A 12,969-nucleotide genomic window follows, 5' to 3' on the forward strand; every position below is an offset into this window, starting at 1 on the left:
ACAGAGTGAGATCCTGTCACAGAAGTGTCCAAAAGGGCCAGAAGATAAGGCATACATAAGGCCCTGCGTTTGATTCCCAGCATTGCACACTGGGCACAGTGGTGCACACAGGCATCTCAGTACTCAGGAAGGAGGGGGCTGAAAGATCAGGAGGGAAACTAATCCTCAGATCTAGAGAAATTCAAAGCCAGCTGGGATACATGAGATCCCGTATGAGACAAACAAGATTTGGGTCATGTAAACAAACCCATTTTAATGATGCACTAGCTAGGCCAATGGTGTATGCCTGCCAGCCGAGCACTTAAGAGACAGAAGCAGGAGGTTCAACAGAAAAGATCAAGGCCAGCCTTGGCTAAATGGTGAGTTTGAGGTCAGCCCGAGCTACATGTGGCCCTTTCCCAAGAAACCCAAATAGCCAGTTGTGGTTGCATACCCCTTTTAGTCCCAGCATTCAGGAGGCAGAGGTAGGTGGATCTCTGTGAGTTGAAAGTCATTCTGGTCTACATAATGAGTTCTAGACAAGACAGGGCTACAGAAGAAGACCTTGTTTCAGAAACAAGCAAGCAAGCAAACAAACAAATAAACAAAAAAATACTACAAGGCATGGTGGCACACAACTATAATCCCTGTACTCAGGAGGCTGAAAGGGGAATTGTAGAATATTTAACTATGCAAAGATGTGTTACATTTATGTTGTGGAATATTATTTTAGTTATGTAAATGTGTGTTACGTTTGTTTATGCTGCATTTGTTTAACAATGTAAAGATGTGTTACATTTATGTTGTGGAATATTATTTTAGTTATGTAAATGTGTGTTATGTTTGTTTATGCTGCATTTGTTTAACAATGTAAACATGTGTGGCTTTGCCTGCCTAAGACATCTGATCAGTTTAATAAAAAGCGGAATAGTCAATACCTAGGCAGTAGCAGGATAGGTGGGGCTGATGGGCAGAGAGAAGTAGGAGGAGGAACCTAGGCTTGAGAGGAGAGGGCGAAAGAAAGGGAGATGCTCGGGGCCAGACAGCCAGGCAGCCATCAGTCAGCGAGATATAGAGTAGGCCATACAGAATGAGAGAAAGGTTAAAAGACAATAACAACAACAACAAAAAGAAAACAAAACAAAACCCAAGGCAAAATGTAGTCGAAGAGAAACAGGTTGAATTAAGTTATAAGAGAGAGTGGAACAAGCATACAATAAGGCTGAGCATTCATAATTGATAATAAGACTCTGTGTCGTCATTTGGGGACTGGTAGTCTGAGAAAGCCGGCTACAGAATATAAAGAATATGAAACAAGTCTGAGCTACATAATGAGACACTGGTTCAAAAAGAAGCAAAAAGTTAAATAATGCAGTACTTACAAATTAAATTTTTGTGTGGCTCTAGGGATCAAACTCACACACATTATGTAAATATTCTACCAGCGCTACATCTCCAGCATTGATGGATTGACTGACAGGTCACTGAGCCACTGCGAGAGCCAGGCTCTGCCAGGTATCTCAGGCTGGCCTTGAACTCACTACGTACAGCAATTTGGCCTTGAGATCCTCCTGCTTTAGCTTCTCTTTCTTACTGAAGTTTTTGTTTTGGTATTTTGAGAAAGGACTTTGCTACGTAGTTCAGGATGGCCTGGAACTCACTGTGCATACCAAAGCTGGCCTAGAAATCAAGGCAATTCTCCTGCCTCAGCCTCCTGAGCACTGGGATTATAGGCATATGCTACTATGCCAAGTAGTTTAGCTTTTTAAATTTTTTACACTCATCAGGCTCCCCCACCAGCAAATGTATCACTGAGAGCTGTTCCTTCCTCCCTGAAGTATCCTATGGATTGGGCATTGGGAGATATTCACATTGTTCTTTGATAAATGTGCACTTATTTTTAATTCTTAAAAGCTTTCATTCTAATATCTTACATTTGGTCCTTCCTAAATTCATCCTTTGAGGGCAGAGATAACCCATTAACCAATTTCAGGGACCCACGTTAAAACCACCAAGAGCTCTTGCATAAACCCGATGCTATTAACTAAAGTTTCTACAACTTACACAACCCCAAACCCAAGTGCCAGTCTGAATGTCTTTGCTGAAGCTTCACCATGCTGAGGCTATGATCCAGAGAGGACTGGATGCTGAGGCTATGGTCTAGAGAGGCCTGGATACTGAGGCTATGGTCTAGAGAGGCCTGGATGCTGAGGCTATGGTCTAGAGAGGCCTGGATGCTGAGGCTATGGTCTAGAGAGGCCTGGATGCTGAGGCTATGGTCTAGAGAGGCCTGGATGCTGAGGCTATGATCCAGAGAGGACTGAATACTGAGACTATGGTCTAGAGAGGCCTGGATGCTGAGGCTATGGTCTAGAGAGGCCTGGATGCTGAGGCTATGGTCTAGAGAGGCCTGGATACTGAGGCTATGGTCTAGAGAGGCCTGGATGCTGAGGCTATGGTCTAGAGAGGCCTGGATGCTGAGGCTATGATCCAGAGAGGACTGGATACTGAGGCTATGGTCTAGAGAGGTCTGGATACTGAGGCTATGGTCTAGAGAGGCCTGGATGCTGAGGCTATGGTCCAGAGAGGCCTGAATGCTGAGGCTATGGTCTAGAGAGGCCTGGATGCTGAAGCTATGATCCAGAGAGGACTGGATACTGAGGCTATGGTCTAGAGAGGCCTGGATGCTGAGGCTATGGTCTAGAGAGGCCTGGATGCTGAGGCTATGGTCTAGAGAGGCCTGGATGCTGAGGCTATGGTCCAGAGAGGCCTGGATGCTGAAGCTATGATCCAGAGAGGACTGGATACTGAGGCTATGGTCTAGAGAGTCCTGGATGCTGAGGCTATGGTCTAGAGAGTCCTGGATGCTGAGGCTATGGTCTAGAGAGGCCTGGATGCTGAGGCTATGGTCTAGAGAGTCCTGGATGCTGAGGCTATGGTCTAAAGAGGCTGGATGTTGAATCATCTGCAAATCTGGTCCTTGAGTGTGGCTTCTTACCACTCTGGTCACACAGGAATTCTGCAGACTCTAGGCAAGGGGGCAGCAGTTTCTGTTATCTGGTGCAGTCAGAGGGTCAAGTGGGACAACAAGTTGTTGGTGAGAAAATGATTATTACTCCCAAACCCAAATAGCACACAGTAACTAAGGTTTGAACCTAACAGACAATCACCTCCGAGGTAGAATACAGCAGCGCTCCACTATCCAAGCCAGGGCAATATGTTGATCCTTTTCTTTCTGTTTTTTTATGGTTTTTGTTTGTTTGGTTTTGTTTTTTGAGACAGAGTTTCTCAGCATAGCCCTGGCTATCCTGGAACTCACCCTGTAGACCAGGCTGGCCTTGAACTCAGAGAATGGCCTAACTCTGCCTCCCAAGTGCCAGGATTAAAGGAATGTGCCACTGCCCGGCTTAGTATCTTCATTTTCTTTCCCCTGCAGGACTATGTCACAAGGCTCAGTACAAAGTGGTGATGCACATCTATTCAGAAGCTGGGAGAATGGCTGGGACTGTGACACTTGCCTAGTCACATTTGAGACCCTGGGTTTGCCCCCTCAGCATGCAAAAAATTATAAATTAAATGAACTGGGGGAAAACTGCTGCTGGCATAGCTGGGTACTTGGGCCAGGAGGCCAGAGGAGGTGGGTCATGGCAATCACAGGAGGAGAGAGGAAGGCAGGCCAGGGCTTGTGTCCTTGGTCCTCTCCCTCATTCTAGGACTCAGAAACCTGGTCCCCATGGGGTATTCACCTGGGTGATATTGCATGTGCATGACATCCCGCCCAGAGTGAGAAAATAACTGATGAGGGCTCAGTTTCCCCCCCAGACCTTTGAGATCCCAGCCGTGCACTCAGGTCCTGGGCAGGAGTTTGTACCACTCTGTAATCATCCTGCAGTTTCCCGGCAGGCAGAACCTCATCTGCATTAACTAGTGCCATTGGGTTCCGAGGAGGTCTGCAGCTGGGCAGTGTAGAGCAGTGATAACCATCTAGGGGCTCTGGGGGGGCAGCCTTCAAATCTCATCTCCTCTTCCTCTGAGGGCAGGGCCACCTTGGGCCAATCACAAGTCGCAGTATGGTGGTCTTATCCTTAAGACTCTCGAGGATTGAAGTATGAGAAGGATGACCGGACTACCAAATACTACCACTGGTGCCTAAGTGTTCTCCACCCTCCATATATATATATATATATATGTGTGTGTGTGTGTGTGTGTAATATACATGTATGTGCACACACATACATACATACATGTATGTATATATATGCATATATATATGTGTGTGTATTGCCTCTTATTTCTAGCAATCAAGATTATAGAAAGCTAATGCCAAGTGACACTTAAGGGAGGCACATTCATTACTCAGCCCTGATGAGGCCCTGATCACCGACAGCAAGGACCTGGGGCAGGGGCATCTCTGTCTCTCATCTACCCGGCACCCGTTTTTCTCTAATGGGAAGGAAAGTCGTTGTATGTGATCCTGTTTACACAGGAGGGAGGAGGGAAAAGGGAGGAACCCCAAATCTTTTCTTCTTTTAGGGTTAGATAAAAGGAGAATAATTCTCTTGAAGGTCAAGTAAAAATAAAACAAGAAAGCGCTTGGAGAGCAAGGCCGAACATGCCTGGTGTCACTCAGGAATGTTATCAGCGTCTGAGAAGGGATGTGCAGCTGATAGGGCAAAGGCTGGAAACCCAGGGTGTGGGAAAAGTCAGGCGCTTGGCTCCTAGCTTCAGAACTTCTTCTATACCCCAATTCATCAGCTTGGCCTTGGAGCCTGGTGGGCTTCTGCATCCTGGGAATCAACCCTGTGGGAACAGACTCACTGCAGGACCTGAGAAGTCACATGACCCAAACAATTCCCTCCCCTGTCTGATTCGGCTGGAGTTGCTCCGTGGGTCTGGTGGGTACGTCCCACGTTTGGGGTTTTCCGAAGTGGACTTTGAAAATGCTGGACCTCTTGCACACTTGCAAACAACCTTTGCTACCGGAACCATCTCCAGGGAATAAAGGTAGCCCAGGGCTGCCACCTTCATTTGTAGAGATGTATTTGTTGCTATTGTTTTGAGACGTCTCCTATAACCTATGCTGGCCTCAAACCCACTATATAGCCAAAGTTGGCCTTGAACTTCTGATCTTCCCTGCTTCTGAGTACTAGAATTATAAACACCTGACACTATGATCAGCTCTTTGTTTTTGTTTTGTTTGAGACAAGGTTTCACTTGTATCCCAACCTGACCTGGAACAATGTAGCTCAGACTGGCCTCAAACTTGAGGCAAACCTCCTGTCTCAGCCCTCTGAGTGCTGTGATTATAGAAGCTGGAGACAATGCCCAGCTGGATCATCCTTGAATGTTATTGCTCTGTGTTTTTCACCCGGAGGAATGAATCATACTGATGCGTATCATAGCTTACTAATGTTATGTTGTGAGATTTATCAAATGGAACCTGGCAGGAATCACCGAGACGTGAGGAAATACCACCATCTTAATTTCCGTTTGCTTCTTTCTCTGTTTTCAGAAGGGACATGCTATAACTCTAGTTGGTCTAATGTTTGCTGTGTGGCTCCAGCTGGTGTGGAACCCGTGGCAATCCTCCTGCCTCAGTGTCTTCAGTGCTGGGTTACAGGCATGAACCATTATTCCCATTGGCATTTCCACTCAACTTTAAGAGACACTGGGGTCAACTTCAATGTTTTGCTATCCTGAGCAGTGTGGGGCTGAACACCCCAGGTTCTCCTTGTGTAGCATATGAGAGCTCAGAGGAACACCAGCACCCATGTCTTTAGGCTATCAGTGGTGTCACAGTTATCCAGGTGACCTTGCCCCCTTTTATTACAGCCTCTGCCAAAGGGTTGTGGGCAGTGTTGGCACATACCTTTAATCCTAGCACTCGGGAGGCAGAGGCAGGCAGATCTCTATGAATTAAGGGCCAGTCTGGTCTACAAAGCAAGTTATAGGACAGCCAAGGCTACACAGGAAGACTCTGTCTTGAAAAACAAAACATCAACAATAAAAAGAAAGTTTCCATAGCACTTGCCTGAGTTTGATATTCTACTTTTCAAAAATATATGTGTGAGGGTATGATGCTTGCATATATGGCTGCACAACACACATGTGTTTTGGCTCCTCAGGGGCTAAAAGAAGACACCTAGAGCTGGAGTTACAGATGGTTTGAGTTGCTGTGTGCATACTGGGAACTGAACCTGTGTCCTCTGGGAGAGCAGCTCGTATTCTTAACCACTGAAGGACATCTGCAACTCCATTTTTAAATGTCTCTCGATGTGTGGGCACGTGCACACATCACACAACAATCTAGGGCATGGGTCTTTGCCTTCAACTTATTTGAGACATGGCCTCTTGTCATGCAGTGTGTACGCCAGGCTAGCTGGGCCACAGTCTTGTGGAGGTTCTCTTGTCTCTGTCTCCCATCTCACTGTAAGCAAACTGTGGTTACAAGTGTGGGCTACTGCACCAGACTCTACATGGGTTCTGGGATCTAAACTCCAGTAACTCAAGCTTGCTGAAAAGGGCTTTCTCCACTGAACCATCTCCCCAGCCACTCATCCAATTTTAACTTAAACCCTTCTGGTGCTGGGTATCAAATGCACTGAGGTAAGCACTTCCCTCTCCCAACATCCAATTTTAATATAATTTATTTATACTTGGCCTGGACCTAGATATGGAGGCTTGCCTGGGACTAGATCAGGATGTCCTCAGATTCACAGAGATCTGCCTGCCTCTTCCTCCTGAGCGCTGGGATTAAAGAGGTGCCACCATATGTATACCCAATATCTAATTCTTAAACTTCGTGCAATCTAATGATGAGATTCTTTTCTTTTTTGCTGTGGTTTGTTGGTTCCAAGTATATTTTTGTTAACTATTTGTAATTCTCTTTGCTTGTTCATGTATCTGTTGCTCAGTTGGGAGGTTTCTTTACTTTTCTTGTTAAGCCATACAAAGGTGTGAGTTGAATCCATTGTCCCATATATTTCAAGTACTTTTTTAGATTACTTTAAATTAATGTTTTTCTCAAACCTTTAATGATGATAGAATCAGTACTGGGGCTTGAACCCAGGGCCACGTACATGGTAGCCAAGCATTCTAGCACTGAGCTCTAGCCTATCCCTAATATTATCTGTCTGCCTGACTGTCTATCTTTATCAGTCAGTCAGTCAGTCAGTCAGTCAGTCAGTCAGTCAGCCAGCCAGTCTGTCTGTCTGTCTGTCTGTCTGTCTGTCTGTCTGTCTGTCTGTCTGTCTTCCTGCCTGTTTGCCTGTCTGTCTGAGACAGGATCTCACTACATAGCCCCACCAGGCCTGGAATTTGATATGAATGTAGATCTTTAACTCATAGATATTCACCTGCTTCTGGCTCCCAAGTGTTGGTATTAAAGGTATGTACCACCACACCCAACCTGTGGGGGTACTTTATACATGAAGAAAAAGAAGGAAGAAGAAAGGGAAGAAGAGGAAGAGGAGGAAGAGGAAGGAAGGGAGGAAGGAAGGAAGGAAGGAAGGAAGGAAGGAAGAAAGGAAGGAAGGAAGGAAGGGAAGAAAGAACTTCAAGACAAGGCCTTACCAAATTGCCTATGCTGCCCTGTCACTCCATCACCCAGGCAAGACCTTGGACTATTAAGTCCTGCCTCACCCTCCCAAGTAATGAGGCATACATATACTACCAGGCTAGAAGGCAGAATAAAAATCATCCAAATTTTCATTATGGTTGTTGCTTATCTTGAAGGAGTAAGGAATACAAATATTTTCTACTTAGACTTGTCTATGAGTCTGCTTATTTGCATTCATGTCTTTGTCTTTCATTCCTCTGGAATTTCATTTTGTGTGTGACATAAAATCAGGACTTTGCCTGGGATACACAGCAAGACTCTGTCTTAAGAAACTAAACAAAACCATTCCAAAATTAACAAAGCAAATATAAATATTGTCAAACCCACAACCCTAAGCCACCATTCTCTGCCCCGAGGTGACTACATCTGTTCTACAAAATTAAGCCTCAGAAAATTAAGGATGTGATGTCCCTTATATGTGATGGTACCGTAAGCTATTGATGAACCAGGTGCCCATTACTTCAGTATGCTAGATCTTCCTCAGCCCTGAGAATCCCTTTGAAGACCAGATGCTGGTAGCTCTGTTGAAGTCCTGCCCTTCCACCACTAGAGCCTCTCACACCTCGGGAGAATACTCAGAAAAAGGCCTTGCCCTTCAAGCCAGCCCATATCTCGTCACAGGAGACATTTTGCTGCTGGAACCTGTTTTGTCTGTTGCACAAAGACCAAGAAAGACATCAACCAGCTAGTGATGAAGTATCAATAGATCACCCAGCTCCCTCATCCCTGACAGGACCACTCTGAAGAAACATCATGTTCTCATTCCCCTTTCAGACGGAGCCGAAGCCAACCTTAATGGACTGCTTGGTAGTGGAGACCAGTGTGAAGTCTCTTCCTCCCTCAGCTCAACCTTGACTCCTTTATGGAGTTCTGTGGGAGCATTTCTGGGTAAGATACTTCCATGAAAATCTTCACCTCTGGACTTGATTCTGAAGAACACAGCCTAAGAAGCCCTCTGCCTTCCTGCTTGGACCCACAACCTTAACCATTCCAGCTGCTGGGCTCGCCTGCGGTAACTTCTTGCCTGAGGCAAGTGTCCTCCAGTGATGGCAAGTTCCCCAGGAAGGCAAGCCTTTCTGTCTAGCACCACTGTGTTCTCCAAGCCCAGAGCTGTCTCTGTAAATGAACTGACTGCTCTTCCTTCTCCCAGAATCTTCCTCTTGGTAACTTCCTTGTTTGTTTGCCTTCCAGACAGGGGGTAAACCAGGACACTGCAGAGCTGGAGTCCTCTATCCTCAGCTGGACAGAATGAGGAAGTAAGAGAAATTGTGATATCTACTAAAGAGGGTCTGCTAAAAACTCAGAAAATGACTGTCTCATTTTTTAAATGTGGAATTTAGCTTTCAAAACAAATAATACATATGCATGTCTGTATACATATACACATATATACATACATGTCCTTGTTTGACATGAAAGTAAGAAAGAGGTCCAAAGGGAGGGGAGAATAAGAGGGCAATGAGGGGCAGAAACACTACATAATACCTGGCTTCTCTCCTGTGTAATCTGTCTATCTATTCATCCATCCATCACCCATCCATCCACCCCAAACCCCACATACATATGGAACATGAAATCAGGAGGGAGGCTCTCTGGACTCAGGAAAAGGACTAGCAGGAGGGGGAGAAGAGAAAAAAAGGGAAGATAGTGGAGGGTAACATGAACAAAATACAACAATATATACTTCTGCATTTAATGCCACAGTGAAACCATTATTTTTTAAGTTAAGGTGAAGAATTTTTCAAAGCATTATGCTTGCGACCATTCCTTTCCTCACTCCCACGAAATAGAAGCTCTTAGTGTGGTACCATCTGCTTTAAACCATGCTCTCCCACTAACTAAATTATCAGCCACATGTGTCAGCAGGTCAAAGAGACCAAAATTGGTTCCATGTTGCCAGACAAGGCTTCCAATATGGTGGAGGCTGGGGAGTCACAGACTCAGTGCCACTGATAGAGCCCTGGCCCCCAGGTGCCAGACGGCTCCTCCTTTCTGCCCATGGCTGTGCTTTTAGATTCAGGGCCATGCCACAGAACCAAGGACTTTGAAGGATGGAATTCTGGGTGTTTGGGCCTTTTCTACAGCACTGATTTGCTTGAGCAATTGAGTTTGAGGCTTGATTTTGTGATTTTATATTTCCAGGAAGTGTTCATAAGCCAGATGCAGTGACCCATGTCTGTAACACCAGAAGCACTCTGGAGACAGAGGTGGGGAGATCTTGACTTTGAGACTAGAGTAAACTAGATACACAGTGAGTTCCAGGGTTCCAGCCTGGGTTGTATATGGGGTGAGATCCATCTTGAAGAGAATAGAAAGGCATAAGGTTCCAGGTTACAATGGGGAAGAGCAGTAAGTCATCATATGTTCCATCAAATTTAAGGTATTTCCAATTATAAGAAGCACTCTTAATGTGGGATTTCCCTCTGTGATGGAGGAAGGTCATTGGTTAAAAAATAAAGAAACTGCTTGGCCCTCATAGGTTAGAACATAGGTGGGTGGAGTAAACAGAACAGAATGCTGGGAGGAAGAGGAAGTGAGCTCAGATGCAGGGCAGCTCCTCTCAGAGACAGACGCCATGCTTCTGCTCTCCGGGGCAGAAGCAATGAAGTTCCGACCCAGGATGGACGTAGGCTAGAATCTTCCCGGTAAGCGCACCTTGGGGTGCTACACTATTAGAAATGGGCTAGTCCAGGTGCGAGAGTTAGCCGAGAAGAGGCTAGATATAATGGGCCAAGCAGTGTTTAAAAGAATACAGTTTGTGTGTTGTTATTTCAGGGCATAAGCTAGCCAGGCGACCAGGAGCTGGGGCGGCAGGAACACAGCCTGCAGCTCCCACTACATCTCTGTATGCTGTGATTACCATTGATAAATAAAGGAACTGCTTTGGCCCATAGCAGGCTATAGGGGAACAGAGCTAGACAAGGAGCAGAGAGACGCAATGTAGTCCTGCCGGAGATAGATGCCAGAACTTTAGCCAGTAAGCCACAGCCACATGGCAATACACAGATTAATAAAAATGGGTTAAATTAATATGTAAGAGTTAGCCAATAATAAGCTGGAGCTAATGGGTCAAGCAGTGATTTAATTAATACAGTTTCTGAGTGATTATTTCGGGGCTAAGAGGCAGGGATCAAACTAGTGGCCTCGTTACTACATACTCTTACGTCGCAGACCACAAGGAACTGCACATACCATGGAGTGCAAGCTGCACAGGATTTCAGAACAAGCGACTCTGAAATCCCGCAAATAGACCTGAGATGTCCTGACTTCTGAAGCTCAGGACGAAGAGATCTGCAGTCAAATGAATTAAGTACCAGTGACTTCTTTGTAACAGACACACTGTTTACAGGACTGGCATCCTGGGGTTACAAAACTGACTCTGAATGACAATGATGGCCACCCTGTTTCCCAATCCAGTGCCTTTGCTACTGTGGGCACGACCAAGAACTGTGCAGGCCTTCTTGTGTGGTTGACCGGAAGTGTGAGCAAGCAGATATTTGCATAGTGCACAGGCGCCCTGGAGAAAACAAAGCCTAGGAAATGAAAATGAAAACCCAGTATGGCTCGGCCAGCTTTCCAGTCTTCAGATGAAACCCTTGAGGACTCTCACGGATAACACTGAGGTTCCCCATCCACACATAGTTCAACTCTCAGAGCCTATTTCTACAACTAAGAAAACAACAGAAAACTGGGAAAGAAGTTTTCTTTCAAAGTTACCAGTGATGGGTGGGACTGGAAGCATCCTCAGCGTTTAAGAGCACTGGCAGCTTCTCTAGAGGGTATGAGTTTGATTCCCAGCATCCACACGACAGCTCACGACTGTAACTCCAGCTCTAGAGGACCTGATGCCCTCTTCTGGCCTCTGTGGGCTCTGGGCATGCAAGTGGTGTGCAGATGCACATACAGGCAAAATATCCATACACATAAAATCAATGAAAAAATGTACTAAACAGACAGTTACCGTTGTGCACCAACAAGTCAAGCTCATGCCATTTCAGGTATCAAATTGTTTGATTCTTTCTTGGATGATGGTCTAGACTATAAGACCATATGCTAACTTGGGAAAGATCCACAAACTACCCAATATTTGTTTGGTAGAAAACAGAACATTGACAGTTTTAGTTCTTTTACTATCTTATGTCTTCAAGCAGTTCTGTATTAAATTGAACTGTATGGAGCTGTGTTGTTTATGGGCCAAACAATTATTAAATATTGGTGATATCAAGGTTGGGATACACACACACACACACACACACACACACACTCACAGAAGATGTTAAAGGTAGTTCAAGATACTGTTCTTAGCAACAGTATAGGGATGCATGCCTGTAATCCCAGCACTCTGGAGGCGGAGGCAGGGTGCTTGATTACAGGTTAGAGGCCAGTCTGGGATATATTATTTCAAAGAGGGAGGTTGGAGGAGGAAGTAGAAGGGAGGAAAAGGGATCAGGAATAAGGGTAGACAAAGCAGGGAGGGATACGGGTGAAGACCGGGAGGAAAGAGTCCTTTTCCATGCACTGATTATGTTTACCTTTTATGTGTTGTGTGTTTATTTTGTTTGTTTGCTTATAATCTATTTTTATTTTATGTACATTGGTGTTTTGTCTGCATATATGTCTGGGTAAAGGTGTCAGATCTTGGAGTTACAGACAATTGTGAACTGCCATATAGGTGCTGGGAATTGGACCCGGGCCCTCTGGGAGAATCTGGAAGAGTAGCCTGTGCTCTTAACCACCAAGTTATCCAGGCCCCTGTTTCTTTGTTTTTTGAGACAGAGTCTCAGTACGTAGCCCAGGCTGGCTTCTAATTCAAGGTCTTCCTCCCTCAGTCTCTCCGAGTGCTGGGACTACAGTTATGTAGCACCGTACTGGCCTTCCTTTGACTCCTCACTTTATAGTTTCTGTTATCCAGAAATAGTCTTTACAAGCTGTTGCTTTGGGACTGGAGAGATGGTTCAGCAGTTATGAGTACTTGCTGCTCTTGTAGAAGAACTAGGTTTAGCAACCGCATGGTGGCTCACACAACCATCCATAACTCCAGTTCCAAGGGATCTAACACCCGCTTCTAAAGACCTTCATCGGCACTGCACACACATGGTGCACAGACATTCGTGCTGGCAAAACACTCATACACATAAATTAGTCTTTTTTTTTTTTTTTAAAAAAAAGGTGTTGATTTTCTCATTAACGAATTACAACAATCTGCTACATACTTCTTTATGCTGTTATAACAAAATACCCACGGTTGGGTAATTTATAAAGAACAGAGATTTATTTCTTGCAGTTCTGGAGCGCAGGAAGTCTAGGAGCTGCACTGAGCAGAGGCGTTCTCCACGGAAGAAGGTGGAAAGACAGGGCATGCATGTGTGTAT

At 45.3% G+C, this 12,969-nt stretch overlaps 1 protein-coding gene across 4 annotated transcripts in view; it reads right to left on the minus strand.

Moving 5' to 3' along the window:
* Positions 1-12,969, minus strand: part of Rin2 (Ras and Rab interactor 2) — a 165,551-nt gene that overhangs the window by 59,363 nt on the left and 93,219 nt on the right. The window lies entirely within an intron of this gene.

The sequence above is a fragment of the Chionomys nivalis genome, chromosome 9 (assembly GCF_950005125.1).
Source record: "Chionomys nivalis chromosome 9, mChiNiv1.1, whole genome shotgun sequence".
NCBI classification, from domain to species: domain Eukaryota; kingdom Metazoa; phylum Chordata; class Mammalia; order Rodentia; family Cricetidae; genus Chionomys; species Chionomys nivalis.